The 14,329-nt window shown below is 35.3% G+C and overlaps 1 protein-coding gene across 7 annotated transcripts in view; it reads left to right on the forward strand.

Annotated features, from left to right (window-relative positions):
- The window catches only part of ZCWPW2 (zinc finger CW-type and PWWP domain containing 2), a 173,766-nt gene that overhangs the window by 565 nt on the left and 158,872 nt on the right, over positions 1–14,329 (forward strand). For all 7 annotated transcript variants that reach the window (XM_054681574.2, XM_016940089.4, XM_009445066.5 and 4 more), the window contains exon 2: positions 2,304–2,358. The gene's annotated coding sequence lies outside the window, so the exon portion shown is untranslated. The remainder of the gene's footprint in view (positions 1–2,303; positions 2,359–14,329) is intronic.

The raw sequence follows: 14,329 nt of genomic DNA on the forward strand, positions 1-14,329 counted from the left end.
CGTCTTTTTCACTCAGTGTCCTTTTGGGGGGTCCCCGGGCCGTGTGGTGCGTGCTGGCTCGGCTCAGTAGCGCTGTTACAGGCTTACGAGCTGACGTGGCTGGGAACTGGGAAGTCTTGTTAGAAGCCGTTCCTCTGTAGCCTCTGTTTTCTAAACTAGTTGCAAGCCCTCAGGCGATCACTTGAGGCACAAGCTCGACGAATTGCGTAGGGGTCTGTAATTATTCACAAACGACACCGCGACTTCTAGCACACTGCTCAATTTATGGAATGAGAGACAGGGAGAAGATGCCAGAGTATTGGAGTTGCGCCTGGCTTCCCTGGAGTTGCCACCATCTTGGTTATTTCTAGATGACAGACCGTCCCTAGCTGTGGAGTCACAAGTAGTTGAATTAATTAGTCATTGAAGGTCGCAGCCAGGTGGAACCCCTGTAGCTCTAAGGTATTATTGGTTAAATAAACAAATAAACAAGGAACAATAATTATAGAAAATTTAACGTCACTAACCGCCGATTAGCAATACGGACATTACTCACCACCCCCTTAAAGTAGTATTTTGTCATCTGTCCGCTTAACTATCAGCCCACTGTCAGCCCAATAGGATGGATTTCACTCAAGGGTTTATATGAAAATTCGTTTTTATTGTTGTTGAGCCTCTCTTTTTTGGTTTAGATTTAAATGAAAATTTATAGCTGTTAGGAACAAAGACCACAAGTTGAAGTTTTATGACATTTTAAAAAATACTTAGAAATCTGTGTTAATGTTATCATTGAGAAAGGAAACGATTTGCTTCAATTTACTGGGCTGGAGAATGGAAGAGAGCAGTGTTTTTAATATTTTGAGCAAGTGTCAGTCCTTAACTTTTTTGATTGCTTCCATGATGCATTTTGAGAATTTTCAATTTAAAACAACCATTAGGTGTATGTTTTTACAAGTAGAGTTTTGAAGAATGCTAGCAAAATTGGTTGAGGCATCACAAGTTATTAGAAATAAAGTGGTAACCTGGTTTTTAATTTGAAGGTGTAGAAATATTTTTGAATCTTCGTTCACAATTTAAAATAATTTAAGAATTGTTGAAAAGGCAGGGGACATCATTTTTATCTTTTCTTTCTGAGTAAGTAAAGATAAAATGTTGTCATAAATCAATATTTTGAAGTTTATCTGGTGAGAGAGTCAATTTTTGTTTCACAGTGCACACTACACAGTGGGTTTATTAACATATAATGGGTTTATTAAGAAATGTATTTGCTTAACCAGGATGTACAAATTTTATTATTTTAGTCAAGTAAAACATCTTAATTTTTCTTTTTGGGTTGTAGAACCCCTGCTAGATTATGACAAAATATAATCCATATAGTCATTGGATTTAGCTGCAAATGGTCACTTTCCACCCTGTATCTGCTTCAATTAACTTTCTCAAATAAAATAAATTATTAGAGAAAACTTGTTACACAGTTCATATATAATCATGTATTAAAGGTTTATTATCAGGGAAAGACCTCTGATAAGTTAATTAAAAGATACAGTCTTGATAAGGACATTTTACAGGAAAAGAGAATGGTTAGATAATCGTTAAGCTCTAAGAAAGAAAAGAATTTAGGGGTCCTGAATGATAATCTTAACTGATAGCCAACTAGTTCAGTGAGTGGTTGGTTTTCTAGAGCATCTTGATTCCATTGAAATTTATTGGAACTTTGCTTAGGGATTTTTTTCAGGAATTTTCATATTTTCCCAAGAGGGAGTTGTGAATTACATCATCTAAAAAGCTGTGTCCAAGGCCAAGTTTGGGACAGTTTCTTTTCTTTTAAACCATTACATTTTTTGTAGCTACAAATTCAATCTGAAATTTTCAAAACAAGTCACTGCTTTAAAAATATATATATATTTTTTAGAATGGCTGTTTTGGACTGAATTGAACACTCTTGACACCAGGCACTTTAAAAATTGTCCTGTCTACATGTTGTCGCTCATTATAAAAAAATATATATATATATATACACATATGTATATTACAAAAGCTCCTTCTCCACTTTTTTCCACCCCCTACACCAATTCCAAGATCTAGATGTTCTCCCATCAGGGAAAGGGCTCCTGAAGGACATGATACTGGCCGAGACTGGGTTCCCTTTTTCACTGAATTAGCTTGGACTTCAAAGCAATATCTTAACAAAGAATATGGGCCCTAGTACAACTTTTGACTGTAGCTTAGCCTTTTTACTTATTTTTAGGTAATAAGGTGCATTTTTAGAGCTTCAAATTTTAGGCAACATGTAAAAATAATGGAAAACCTTTTTTTTTTCTTAGATGAGGACTTTGTCTATATCTGAGCTGTGAAGAATATTTACAGTAAAAAGAAACAGTAAGTGCAATTTTTAAGAAAAAATTTTAAGTGAATTTCTGATTAGTGATTTAAATTGTATATTTAATTTGATTAATGTCATATTACTCAGGGGTCATATTTTTTGTTTCTTTGTTGTATATTCTGAGGACTGTGCTTTGGTGCACCCCAGATAGATGTGGCTCTTGATTGTCAGAGGAAGAAGACTTAATATGTCAATACCACTAAATTGAAATGGCAGTGTCTGTCTTTTCATATTCATCTCAGCTTCAGTGTCATTCCATCGGTGTTGTTTCAGAAACTTCTTCCTCTGTTTTCCTGACATATCACATGTTCAGGTTACTATCTTTAGGGTATGAGAATAGTTTTAGTGGCAAGGATAAAAACGATTTCAAGAATACTACCCAAAATAAAACCTGGTATTTGGGCATACACAGTTGTCTTCCCTGTTTTCCCTGTACTTTCTCCCTCCCCCGTCTCCTTTGTCTCCTTACCCCTCCTTTCCCTCTATCTCAGATGTATGCGCACACACACACACACACACACACACACAGAGAGAGAGAATTATGTATGCCTTGCAGTGCATGACTTCTGTTAAACTGTGTGTATCCAAACCTGTGTGCATCTTAAACCGGCAGTCTCTGAACTGGGCAACATACATCCTTTACCCTTAACCTTGAGAGGAACACAAAGGCTTTCCCGGGGGGGTTATATAGTTAAGGATAGTTTAAGAGTATTAATTCTCAGGTTGTCAACTTGCATGTATTCATTCCTAAGATTGATCTTCCTCAGAGTGTACTGAACTAGACATCTTTTTGCTTTCCTCTTTAGCAGTTGTCCCTCTCTCACTGACAAATATGGGGATACCTTATCTGACCTAAATCTTGATAGTGGTGTTTAGAAAGTGAATGACTGTGATGACTGAGTAGTTAACTCTTTGGCAAAATTGGTGAGTTACAGTTGCTTTAGAAAATAATTGCAGAAGGACCAAATTGACTTATCAGTTGATCATTAAAAATAATTTTTGAAGCATACCCATGTGTGATTTCTGGTATATAACTTATGAGTTCACACAAATGATTATTGCTATAACCAGAAATCGTTACACTCACAAATGTTTGGAATGGAAGAATAAAACATATAAAAATAGAATTAACCTGAATTCTGTTCCTTTCTAGCAATAAGTAATATTTATTTTTGGGTATATGGCCTAATGAGGGAGGGGGCAGAAGGTCCTGTCCATTTTTTTTATGACATGCATTTCCAATAAAAGCTTTTTGTATTTTATAGGCCACGCACAGTGGTTCATGCCTGTAATCCCAGCACTTTGGGAGGCTGAGATGGGCCGATCACCTAAGGTCAGGAGTTAAAGACCAGCCTGGCCAACATGGCAAAACTCCATCTCTACTAAAATACAAAAATTATCCAGACATGGTGGCTCACTCCTGTAGTCCCAGCCACCTGGGGAGGCTCAGGCATGAGAATTGCTTGAACTCAGGAGGCAGAGGCGACAGTGAACTGAGATTGCACCACTGCACTCCGGCCTGGGTGACAGACCAAGACTCCGTCTCAAAAAAAAAAATCCTTTATATATTTTATGATAATTATAATTTGTTATATGTTTAATACTCATCAAAAGTGTTCTAGTCATTTAATGAGGTCACAGTATTAGAACTTATGTTCTTGGAAATTTTTAAATTTACTTTTTTTATTGTAGGGAAGTATGATAGGGTGATCAATTTAAAATATTTTGAAACACTAAAATATATTATGTTGGGATAAGCTAATGTGGAGGAAGTGAGATGGAAATATGAATTCAAGGAAAAGAGGCATGATATCGAGTTCCCAGCTGCTAAAGGAGAGCTTGTTCATGTAATTTTCAAAAAGATGCATGATGGTAGATTTTAAATTACCATGGCATTTACATTTCATTTATAAAAGAAATTATGACTTTGACTCCAGCAGAAAGTTGTGTCCTAGACATACAATCTGTGCTTCGCTAAGAACTTTTTGACTTAAAAATGTTTGCATTCAATAGGAATTGTTTGCTGACAGAGGTTTTTTTTTTTTTTCCAAAATAAAACATGAGTGCCATAATTGTCTGCACAATGATAAAATGCAGTGATTTTTCTGGAAGAAACATGGTGAAGAAAAATTAATGGTCCTAGAAAGCCTTTGACATGAACAATTGTAGGGGGAAGAAATGTGAGACCAACCAACAGGAGAACAGCAACAGAGGAGGTTGGTAGATTGTAAGAGAAGACTCAGTGGAGGGAATCCTATACTTCTTATTAAATGAAGTAAGAGAAATGCTTGTCTGAGGCTTTGCAGTTATACTCTTTTGCTAATTGAGATGTGAATTTGTTCATTTATTCAATATTTGACAAATTATTGAGCACCTATCATGTGCCAGATGCTGTTTTAGGCACTGGGATGAAATAGGCAAAATGGCTTTTTAAAGTACAAGGAGGTAAAACGTATTAGAGAAGCCAGTCACATTGACAAAGAGCTGTGTGAAATTTAACAACACGATAAGAAATTCCCTTTCATGGGGATATCACCACCAATCCCACAGAGATACAAACTATCATCAGAGAATATTATAAACACCTTTACGCAAATAAACTAGAAAATCTAGAAGAAATGGATAAATTCCTGGACACATACACCCTCCCAAGACTAAACCAGGAAGAAGTTGAATCCCTGAATAGACCAATAACAGGCTCTGAAATTGAGGCAATAAAGAGCCTACCAATGAACAAAAAGTCTAGGACCAGACGGATTCACAGCCGAATTCTACCAGAGGTACAAAGAGGAGCTGGTACCATTCCTTCTGAAACTATTCCAATCAATAGAAAAAGAGGGAATCCTCCCTAACTCATTTTATGAGGCCAGCATCATCCTGATACCAAAGGGTGGCAGAGACACAACAAAAAGAGATAATTTTAGACCAATATCCCTGATGAACATCAATGAAAAAATCCTCAATAAAATACTGGGAAACCGAATCCAGCAGCACATCAAAAAGTTTATCCACCATAATCAAGTGGGCTTCATTCCTAGGATGCAAGGCTGGTTCAACATACGAAAATCAATAAACATAATCCATCATATAAACAGAACCAAAGACAAAAACCACATGATTATCTCAATAGATGCAGAAAAGGCCTTTGACAAAATTCAAGAACCCTTCATGCTAAAAACTCTCAATAAATTAGGTATTGATGGGACGTATCTCAAAATAATAAGAGCTATCTATGACAAACCCACAACCAATATCATACTGAATGGCCAAAAACTGGAAGCATTCCCTTTGAAAACTGGCACAAGACAGGGATGCCCTCTCTCACCACTCCTATTCAACATAGTTTTGGAAGTTCTGGCCAGGGCAATCAGGCAAGAGAAGGGAATAAAGGGCATTCAGTTAGGAAAAGAGGAAGTCAAATTGTCCCTGTTTGCAGATGACATGATTGTATATTTAGAAAACCCCATAATCTCAGCCCAAAACCTCCTTAAGCTAATAAGCAACTTCAGCAAAGTCTCAAGATACAAAATCAATGTGCAAAAATCACAAGCATTCCTATACACCAATAACAGACAAACAGCCAAATCATGAGTGAACTCCCATTCACAATTGCTTCAAAGAGAATAAAATACCTAGGAATCCAACTTACAAGGGATGTGAAGGACCCCTTCAAGGAGAATTACAAACCACTGCTCAACGATATAAAAGAGGACACAAACAAATGGAAGAACATTCCATGCTCATGGATAGGAAGACTCAATATTGTGAAAATGGCCATACTGCCCAAGGTAATTTATAGATTCAATGTCATCCCCATCAAGCTACTAATGACTTTCTTCACAGAATTGGAAAAAACTACTTTCAAGTTCATATGGAACCAAGAAAGAGCTCGCATTGCCAAGTCCATCCTAAGCCAAAAGAACAAAGCTGGAGGCATCACACTACCTGACTTCAAACTATACTACAAGGCTACAGTAACCAAAACAGGATGGTACTGGTACCAAAACAGAGATGTAGACCAATGGAACAGAACAGAGCCCTCAGAAATAATACCACACATCTACAACCATCTGATCTTTGACAAACCTGACAGAAACAAGCAATGAGGAAAGGATTCCCTATTTAATAAATGGTGCTGGGAAAACTGGCTAGCCATATGTAAAAGCTGAAACTGGATCCCTTACACCTTATACAAAAATTAATTCAAGATGGATTAAAGGTTTAAATGTCAGTCCTAAAACCATAAAAACCCTAGAAGAAAACCTAGGCAATACCATTCAGGACATAGGCATGGGCAAGGACTTCATGTCTAAAACACCAAAAGCAATGGCAACAAAAGCCAAAATTGACAAATGGAATCTAATTAAACTAAAGAGCTTCTGCACAGCAAAAGAAACTACCATCACAGTGAATGGGAGAAGCCTACAGAATGGGAGAAAATTTTTGCAATCTACTCATCTGACAAAGGGCTAATATCCAGAATCGACAAAGAACTTAAACAAACTTACAAGAAAAAATCAAACAACCTCATCTAAAAGTGGGCAAAGGATATGAACAGACACTTCTCAAAAGAAGACATTTATGCAGCCAAAGGACACATGGAAAAATGCTCATCATCACTGGCCATCAGAGAAATGCAAATCACAACCACAATGAGACACCATCTCACACCAGTTAGAATGGCAGTCATTAAAAAGTCAGGAAACAGCAGGTGCTGGAGAGGATGTGGAGCAATAGGAACACTTTTACACTGTTGGTGGGACTATAAACTAGTTCAACCGCTGTGGAAGACAGTGTGGCGATTCCTCAAGGATCTAGAAGTAGAAATACTATTTGATCCAGCCATCCCATTACTGGGTATATACCAAAAGGATTATAAATCATGCTACTGTAAAGACACATGCACACATATGTTTGTTGCGGCACTGTTCACGATAGCAAAGACTTGGAACTAACCCAAATGTCCATCAGTGATAAACTGGATGAAGAAAATGTGTTACATATACACCATGGAATACTATGCAGCCATAAAAAATGATGAGTTCATGTCCTTTGTAGGGACATGGATGAAGCTGGAAACCATCATTCTCAGCAAACTTTCACAAGGACAGTAAACCAAACACCGCATGTTCTCACTCATAGGTGGGAATTGAACAATGAGAACACTTGGACACAGGATAGGGAACACTACACACCAGGGCCTGTCATGGGGTGGGAGAAGGGGGGAAGGATAGCATTAGGAGATATACCTAATATAAATGACGAGTTAATGGGTGCAGCACACCAACATGGCATATGTATACATATGTAACAAACCTGCACGTTGTGCACATGTACCCTAGAACTTAAAGTATAATTGAAAAAAAAGAAAAAAATTAATTCCCTTTCATTTATTTTTTGCCAATAGTTTCTATATGTGCCTATAAAGAAAAAAAAATCCGTTTTTTCCTACTTAAAATGGGAAGAGAAGAATAATTCTCTTTTGAGGCTTTCATTTACATTATAAAAACCAGGAAGACAAAGCAATTATTCAGAGGAGAGCCATTTTATAAAGCTACAAATAAATAATAATGAAAGGATGACATTAAAGTTCATTAAGATCTATAGAAGGAAGTTAAGCTACATTTTTCAAATACGTTGTGTAGCAAAGGAGAAGGAAAACATCCAAACTCACAACTCACGAAATACAGAAGTGAAATTTTTGATTTGGTGTGATGGTTAATTTTATGTGTCAACTTGAATGTGTGCCGTGGGCTGCCCATGTATTTGGTTAAACATTATTTTTGGGATGTCTTTGAGTGTCTTTAGATAAGATTAGCATTTGAATAGTAGATGGAGTAAAGCAGATTGCTCTCCACATTGTGAGTGGGCAGCATCATCCAATCCACTGAGGGCCTGACTAGAACCAAAGGTAGACAAAGGGAGAATTCGTGCTCTCTCTGCTTGAATATTTGATCTGGGACATAAGTTTTCTGCCTGTGGACTAGAATTTATAGCATTGGCTCTTCTGTTTTGCAAGCCTTTGGACTTATACTGAATTATACCACTGACTCTCCTTGTTCTCTAGCTTATATATGACAGATCATGGGAGTTTACCTCCATAATTGCGTAGGCCAATTATATATACATATAATATATAGTTGGTATATTATATATATATATATATCTATCTCCATACATATATATCTGTGCATCCTTTTGGTTCTGTTTCTCTACAGAACCCTGACGATATACTTTGTAGTAATTACAAAATTAGATATGGTTTCCTAAAGTAAAGACTTTGAATTGCCTATGAATCAGTACTCAAGTGATTCTTAAGTCTCCCTCAAAAATGTGTTATTTATTCACTGAAATTACCTTATTAATTATTTACTCTCGGTAGTCATTCTATATCATTCCCTTTTGGCTTTAGTAATCCCTTCCCTCATCCCACAGTCAAATCTGTTCACCTAGTTTTATGGGTTTTACTCCTTAGCTGTCTGAACTATTGCAATAGTTTTCATTTAAATTTTTTTTTCTTCCAACACATTCTTTATATTCATTTCAAAGTGATCTTTAAAAACTGTAAATGTTATCATTATACTTCTCTTAAATTCCTGAAATGACTCCTTAACATTTTTTAAAAGGACCTTCTTAATATAGCTGAGCCTCTTTCTCCACCAGCTCTTATAAATACTGCCAACGTGGGCACTGAAATTGGATATCTTTACACACTTAAAAGATTTTCATTCAAGTGACTCTGATTATTCTTTTACAGTATTTAGTGTCTTATATTATCATTGATATTATAAAAATAATTGTCAAATTCTCAGAGAATTGGGGAACCCCAGGAAAATTCTCTAACATCAGTTTGAAAATTATGAATCTGGTTCTCACATGTTTGTCCTAGATGAAAACATATTTTCAAGGGAATCTTATATGTCTGGATAAGGAATTTTACTAGAATACATTGAGTCTTAAATTTATTTGGAATATGTACCAATAAAGCATCATCATTTTTTCAACATCAAGTGTTGTATAGTAGAATTCAAAGCAACACATTCCCTTTGTACTTGAAATAAAAAGGTTTTTCTCCATAGACCATCCAAAACTAAGAATCCTCTGAAATCTTCGTAGTAGATTAGATTGCTATCTGAATATTATGGTCAGAAGTTGGAGGAGGAATTTATATCTCATTTTACCCCCCCCAACAATCCTTTTTCTGAAATAATTCAAATTTTCTGTTTGAAAAGTGTTGTGTTTTCCTAACAATTTATTTATTGTCTGAAGTGAGATAATGTGTACAAATAGCTGTGCTAGATAACAAGTTTAAAGATCAGAGAAAAGACAGAAAACTATTACTTCCCAGAAATTCTTAACTGTACATTGAGAAAGTCATTGATATGTTGAATCTAGTAACTGAGGTGATGGCTCAAAATTAAGTAATTGAGTTTTAGAAGCCAGATTATCCTTTACTTGTATTTTTAAGTTTGATTCTTAATACTGTATTGGATGAAAGTGGAAATGGTCAGATCTGCCACCCAAATTGTTGTGTATTTTAAATTCATGATTTATTAGTAACAGAAATATGATTTAAAATTATTTGTAGCATTTACATTTGTGAAAAATATAACTGTTTTTTGACGATAAGTATTGTATTTATTAAGTTTGAACATTTTTCTATTTTGGTCAATATTTTCTTATGAAGGTACAAAACACAGTATAAAGAGTCTAAGACAATTAAAATTTGTTCTATGCAACGAAGCAGAAGACAACTAGGATTTTCTAGTAGAGCTAACTTACTTGACAAAAATATGCATGAGAGTTTCTTTGATTTCATGGATAAAAATAATAGCTTGAGTTGAAGAAAAGAGAAAAAGGCCTAGAGAAAAATATGTATCTTGACATTAAATGAATTATCAGAATACTTTGTAATCCTGACTTTGTAAATATAAATTAGCAACAAAAAAAGTTTGAAAGTTTGTAAATGATTTTCATCCTTACAAAAAACTGTAGAACAAGTTATTCATTGTTTTTTTAGGAGAGAAAAAACTATAGCGCAATCAGGAAATTATCAACTATAAAATGTAGCATTAGGCATATTTATGAGATATGTTCATGAAACATTCCCTTATGTAAGAGGTAATTAAAGATAGTGTCTTTTTTTCCCCCTACACATTGTAGATTATGATCGTCCCATCTTCTCTTGGCTAAACTTTTGAAACCTTAAATATGGATTATAATTCATAATTTCATTTGGTCACTTCTCATGTTTTAATAAGAAATTTTAGGAAAAATTAGAAATCATTGAAATTTATTTGTTTTGCTAACAGGATGATATGTTTAAAACCAAATATATCAATAATTACATTAAATGTAAGTAGACTACTCAAAACAAAGATGTCACTTTGGATTAAGAAAAGTCATTGTGTACTGATTACAAGAGATACATGGGAAAGAGTGAAGGAACAGAAAATATTAATAATGTATACATTAATGTAGCTTGGTATAATTATAGTAAGATGAAACAAAGCAGACTTTCAGGAAGAAAAGTATTACTTCCACCAGAAGACAAAACAATTCTGGCCGGGCGCAGTGGCTCACGCCTGTAATTCCAGCACTTTGGGAGGCAAAGGCAGGTGGATCACGAGATCAGAAGATCGAGACCATCCTGGCTAACTCGGTGAAACCCCATCTCTACTAAAAATACAAAAAAAAAAAAAAAAAATAGCCAGGCATGGTGGCGGGTGCCTGTAGTCCCAGCTACTTGGGAGGCTGAGGCAAGAGAATGGCATCAACCCAGGAGGCGGAGCTTGCAGTGAGTCGAGATTGCGCCACGGCACTCCAGCCTGGGCGACAGAGCAAGACTCTGTCTGAAAAAAAAAAAAAAAAAATTCTGTTTGTATGCATCTAAAGAAACAGCCTCATAAGAAATGAAGTAAAAATTGATGAAACCAAGGGGCAAATCTAAAAGTAGATTTTAATATACATCCCTCAGTAACTGATAGAATTAAACAGGAAAATAATGCATTAAAAAAAGAGATAACTGGATTTAAAATGATTTACATCACAGCCACTAGGATGGCTATTATCAAAAAAACAAAAACAAAAACAGAAAATAACTATCCTAAAACTCATATGGCATGTCAAGGGACCTTGAAAAGAAAAAAAAGCAGAAAGACTCATACATTCTGATTTCAAAAATTACTACCAAGCTACGTTAATCAAAACAGTATGGTACTGGCATAAAGATAGACATATAAACCAATAAAATTAGAATAAAGGGCCCAGGAAAGTTATTTATGTTTCATATGCACCTAACACACATAGCCCAAACGTAATTTTAGGCTATATGTGTTAGGTACATATGAAACATAAATAAATTTTGTGTTTAGGCTTGGGTCCCATCCTCAAGATGTATCTTTATGTATATACAGATATTCTAAAATCAAAAAAAAGGTCAGAAATTGGAAATGCTCTGGTCTCAAGCATTTCAAATAAGGGATATTCAACTAGTACTGGCATAAAGACAGACACACAGACCAATGGAACAGAATGGAGAGCCCAGAAATAAGCCTACACACTATGGTAAAATTATCTTCAACAAAGATGCCAGAACTACATAATAGGTAAAGGATAGTCTCTTTCAACAAGTAGTCTTGAGAAAACTGGATATTCACATGCGAAAGAATGAAATTGGACCTTTATCTTACACCATACACAAAAATTGACTCAAAATAGATTAAATGAAGCATATGAAAAATATAAGGAATTAAACTATAAAAATCTAGAAGAAAATGTAGGGGAAGAGCTTCATAACATTGGTCTTGGTGATGATTTCTTGGATATGACACCAAAAGCACAGGAATAAAAGCAAAAATAAACAAGTGGGACTATATCAAACTAAAAAGTATCTTCACAGCAAAAGAAACAACAGAGTGAAAAGGAAACCTATAGAATGGAAGAAAATATTTGCAAACCATGCATCTGATAGGGGATTAATATCAAAAATATATAAGAAATTCATACAATGTAATAGCAAAAAAAAACCTGATTAAAAATGGCAAAGGGCTTGATTAGACATTTTTCTAAAGAAGATATACAGATGGCAAGGTTATATGAAAAGATACTCAACATCACTAATCATCAGGGAAATGTAAATCAAAGACAATGAGCTGTACCCTCATACCTGTTAGGATGGCTATAATTTTTTTTAAAGGCAGAAAATAAGTGTTGGTGAGGATGTGGAGAAATTGGCATCCTTGTGCACTCTTGGTGGGAATGTAAAGTGGTGTAGCTGCTGTGGAAAATGTTACAGAGGTTTCCCCCAAATTAAAAGTGGAACTGCCTTGTAATCCAGCAATCCTACTTCAAAGGTATTTATCCAAAATAATTAAAAAGAAGATCTGGAAGAGATATCTACATTCTCGTGTTCATTGCAGTCGCTCACAGTGACCAAAAGGTGGATACAAACTAAATGTCCATAAGCAGATAAATGGATAAAGAAAATGTGGTATATAAATGGAATGGAATATCCTTCAGCCTTAAAAAAGTTTCAGTTATATAAGATGAAAATGTTCTTGAGATCCATTGTACAACAGTGTGAATATAGTTGACAATACTGTACACTTAAAATTTTTAAAGAATAGGTTTTATATTATATTATTAAAAAATAGTTCAATAGAAGCTACAGAATGGGAGATATTATCCAGAATCTACAAGGAACTTAAGTGTACAAACAAAAAACAAGCCCATTAAAAAATGGGTAAAGGGCATGAACAGACACTTTTCAAAAGAAGACATACATGCGGCCAACAAGCATATGACAAAATGCTCAATATCATCATTACAGAAGTGCATATCAAATCCACAATGAGATACAATCTCCCACCAGTCAGAATGGCTATCACTAAAAGGTAAAAAAATGACAGATGCTGGCGAGGTTGTGGAGAAAAGAGAACACTTATATACTGCTGGTGGGAGTGTAAATTAGTTCAACCATTGTGGAAAGTAGTGTGGCAGTTCCTCAAAGAACTGAAAATAGAACTACTATTTAACCTAGCAATCCCATTTCATAACCGAAGAAATATAAATTGTTGTATTATAAAGACACATGCATGTGTATGTTGAACACTATTCAGAGTAGCAAAGACAATGAATCAACCTAAATGCCCATAAGTAGTAGTATGGATAAAGAAAATGTGGTACATATACACCATGGAATACTTTGCAGTCATAAAAAAGAATGAGATGACATCCTTTGCAGGAACATGGATGGAGCTGGAGGCCATTATCTTTAGCAACTAACACAGGAACAGAAAACCAAATACCACATGTTCTCAGTTATAAGTGGGAGATAAATGATGAGACCACATGGACAGAAAGGAGAACAACAGACGCTGGGGCCTACTTGGTGGGGAGGGTGGGAGGGAGAGGTTCAGAAAAAAAAAACAAAACAAAGCTGTTGGGTACTATGCTTAGTACCCGGCTGAGGAAATAATCTGTACACCAAACTCCTGAGTCATGAGTTTCCCTGTCTAACATGTACCCCTGAACCTAAAATAAAAGTTAAAATATTTTTTAAAAAAAGAATAACAAAATAACTGATATCCAGAATATACAAAACTTTATTTAATAATAACGCAATGACAACCGAGTAGAAAAATGGTCAAGAGACTTAAACAAGTACTTTACCAAAGAGGATTTCCCAGTGGCCAATAAAAAAGAAAAGAAAAAGTACTCAGTTTTTCTTCTAATAGCACTGGGCTTATTCTCATTCTTGGCAGATTGTTTCTACACTTTGAATGAACATATTAATGTTAACCATATCTTTTACCTTTTATATTCTGATGCTTTGACTTTCTGGTGTTTTGCTGATCCCAGAAGCACAGCCCCACTCAGTGTTTGCCCATTTGTAGAGATAGTAAACGACTGGCCTTGGAATGTACTTTTCAAATGCAGACCAACCAATCCAGAGCCCACACCCCA

The sequence above is a fragment of the Pan troglodytes genome, chromosome 2, assembly GCF_028858775.2.
Source record: "Pan troglodytes isolate AG18354 chromosome 2, NHGRI_mPanTro3-v2.0_pri, whole genome shotgun sequence".
Taxonomy (NCBI): domain Eukaryota; kingdom Metazoa; phylum Chordata; class Mammalia; order Primates; family Hominidae; genus Pan; species Pan troglodytes.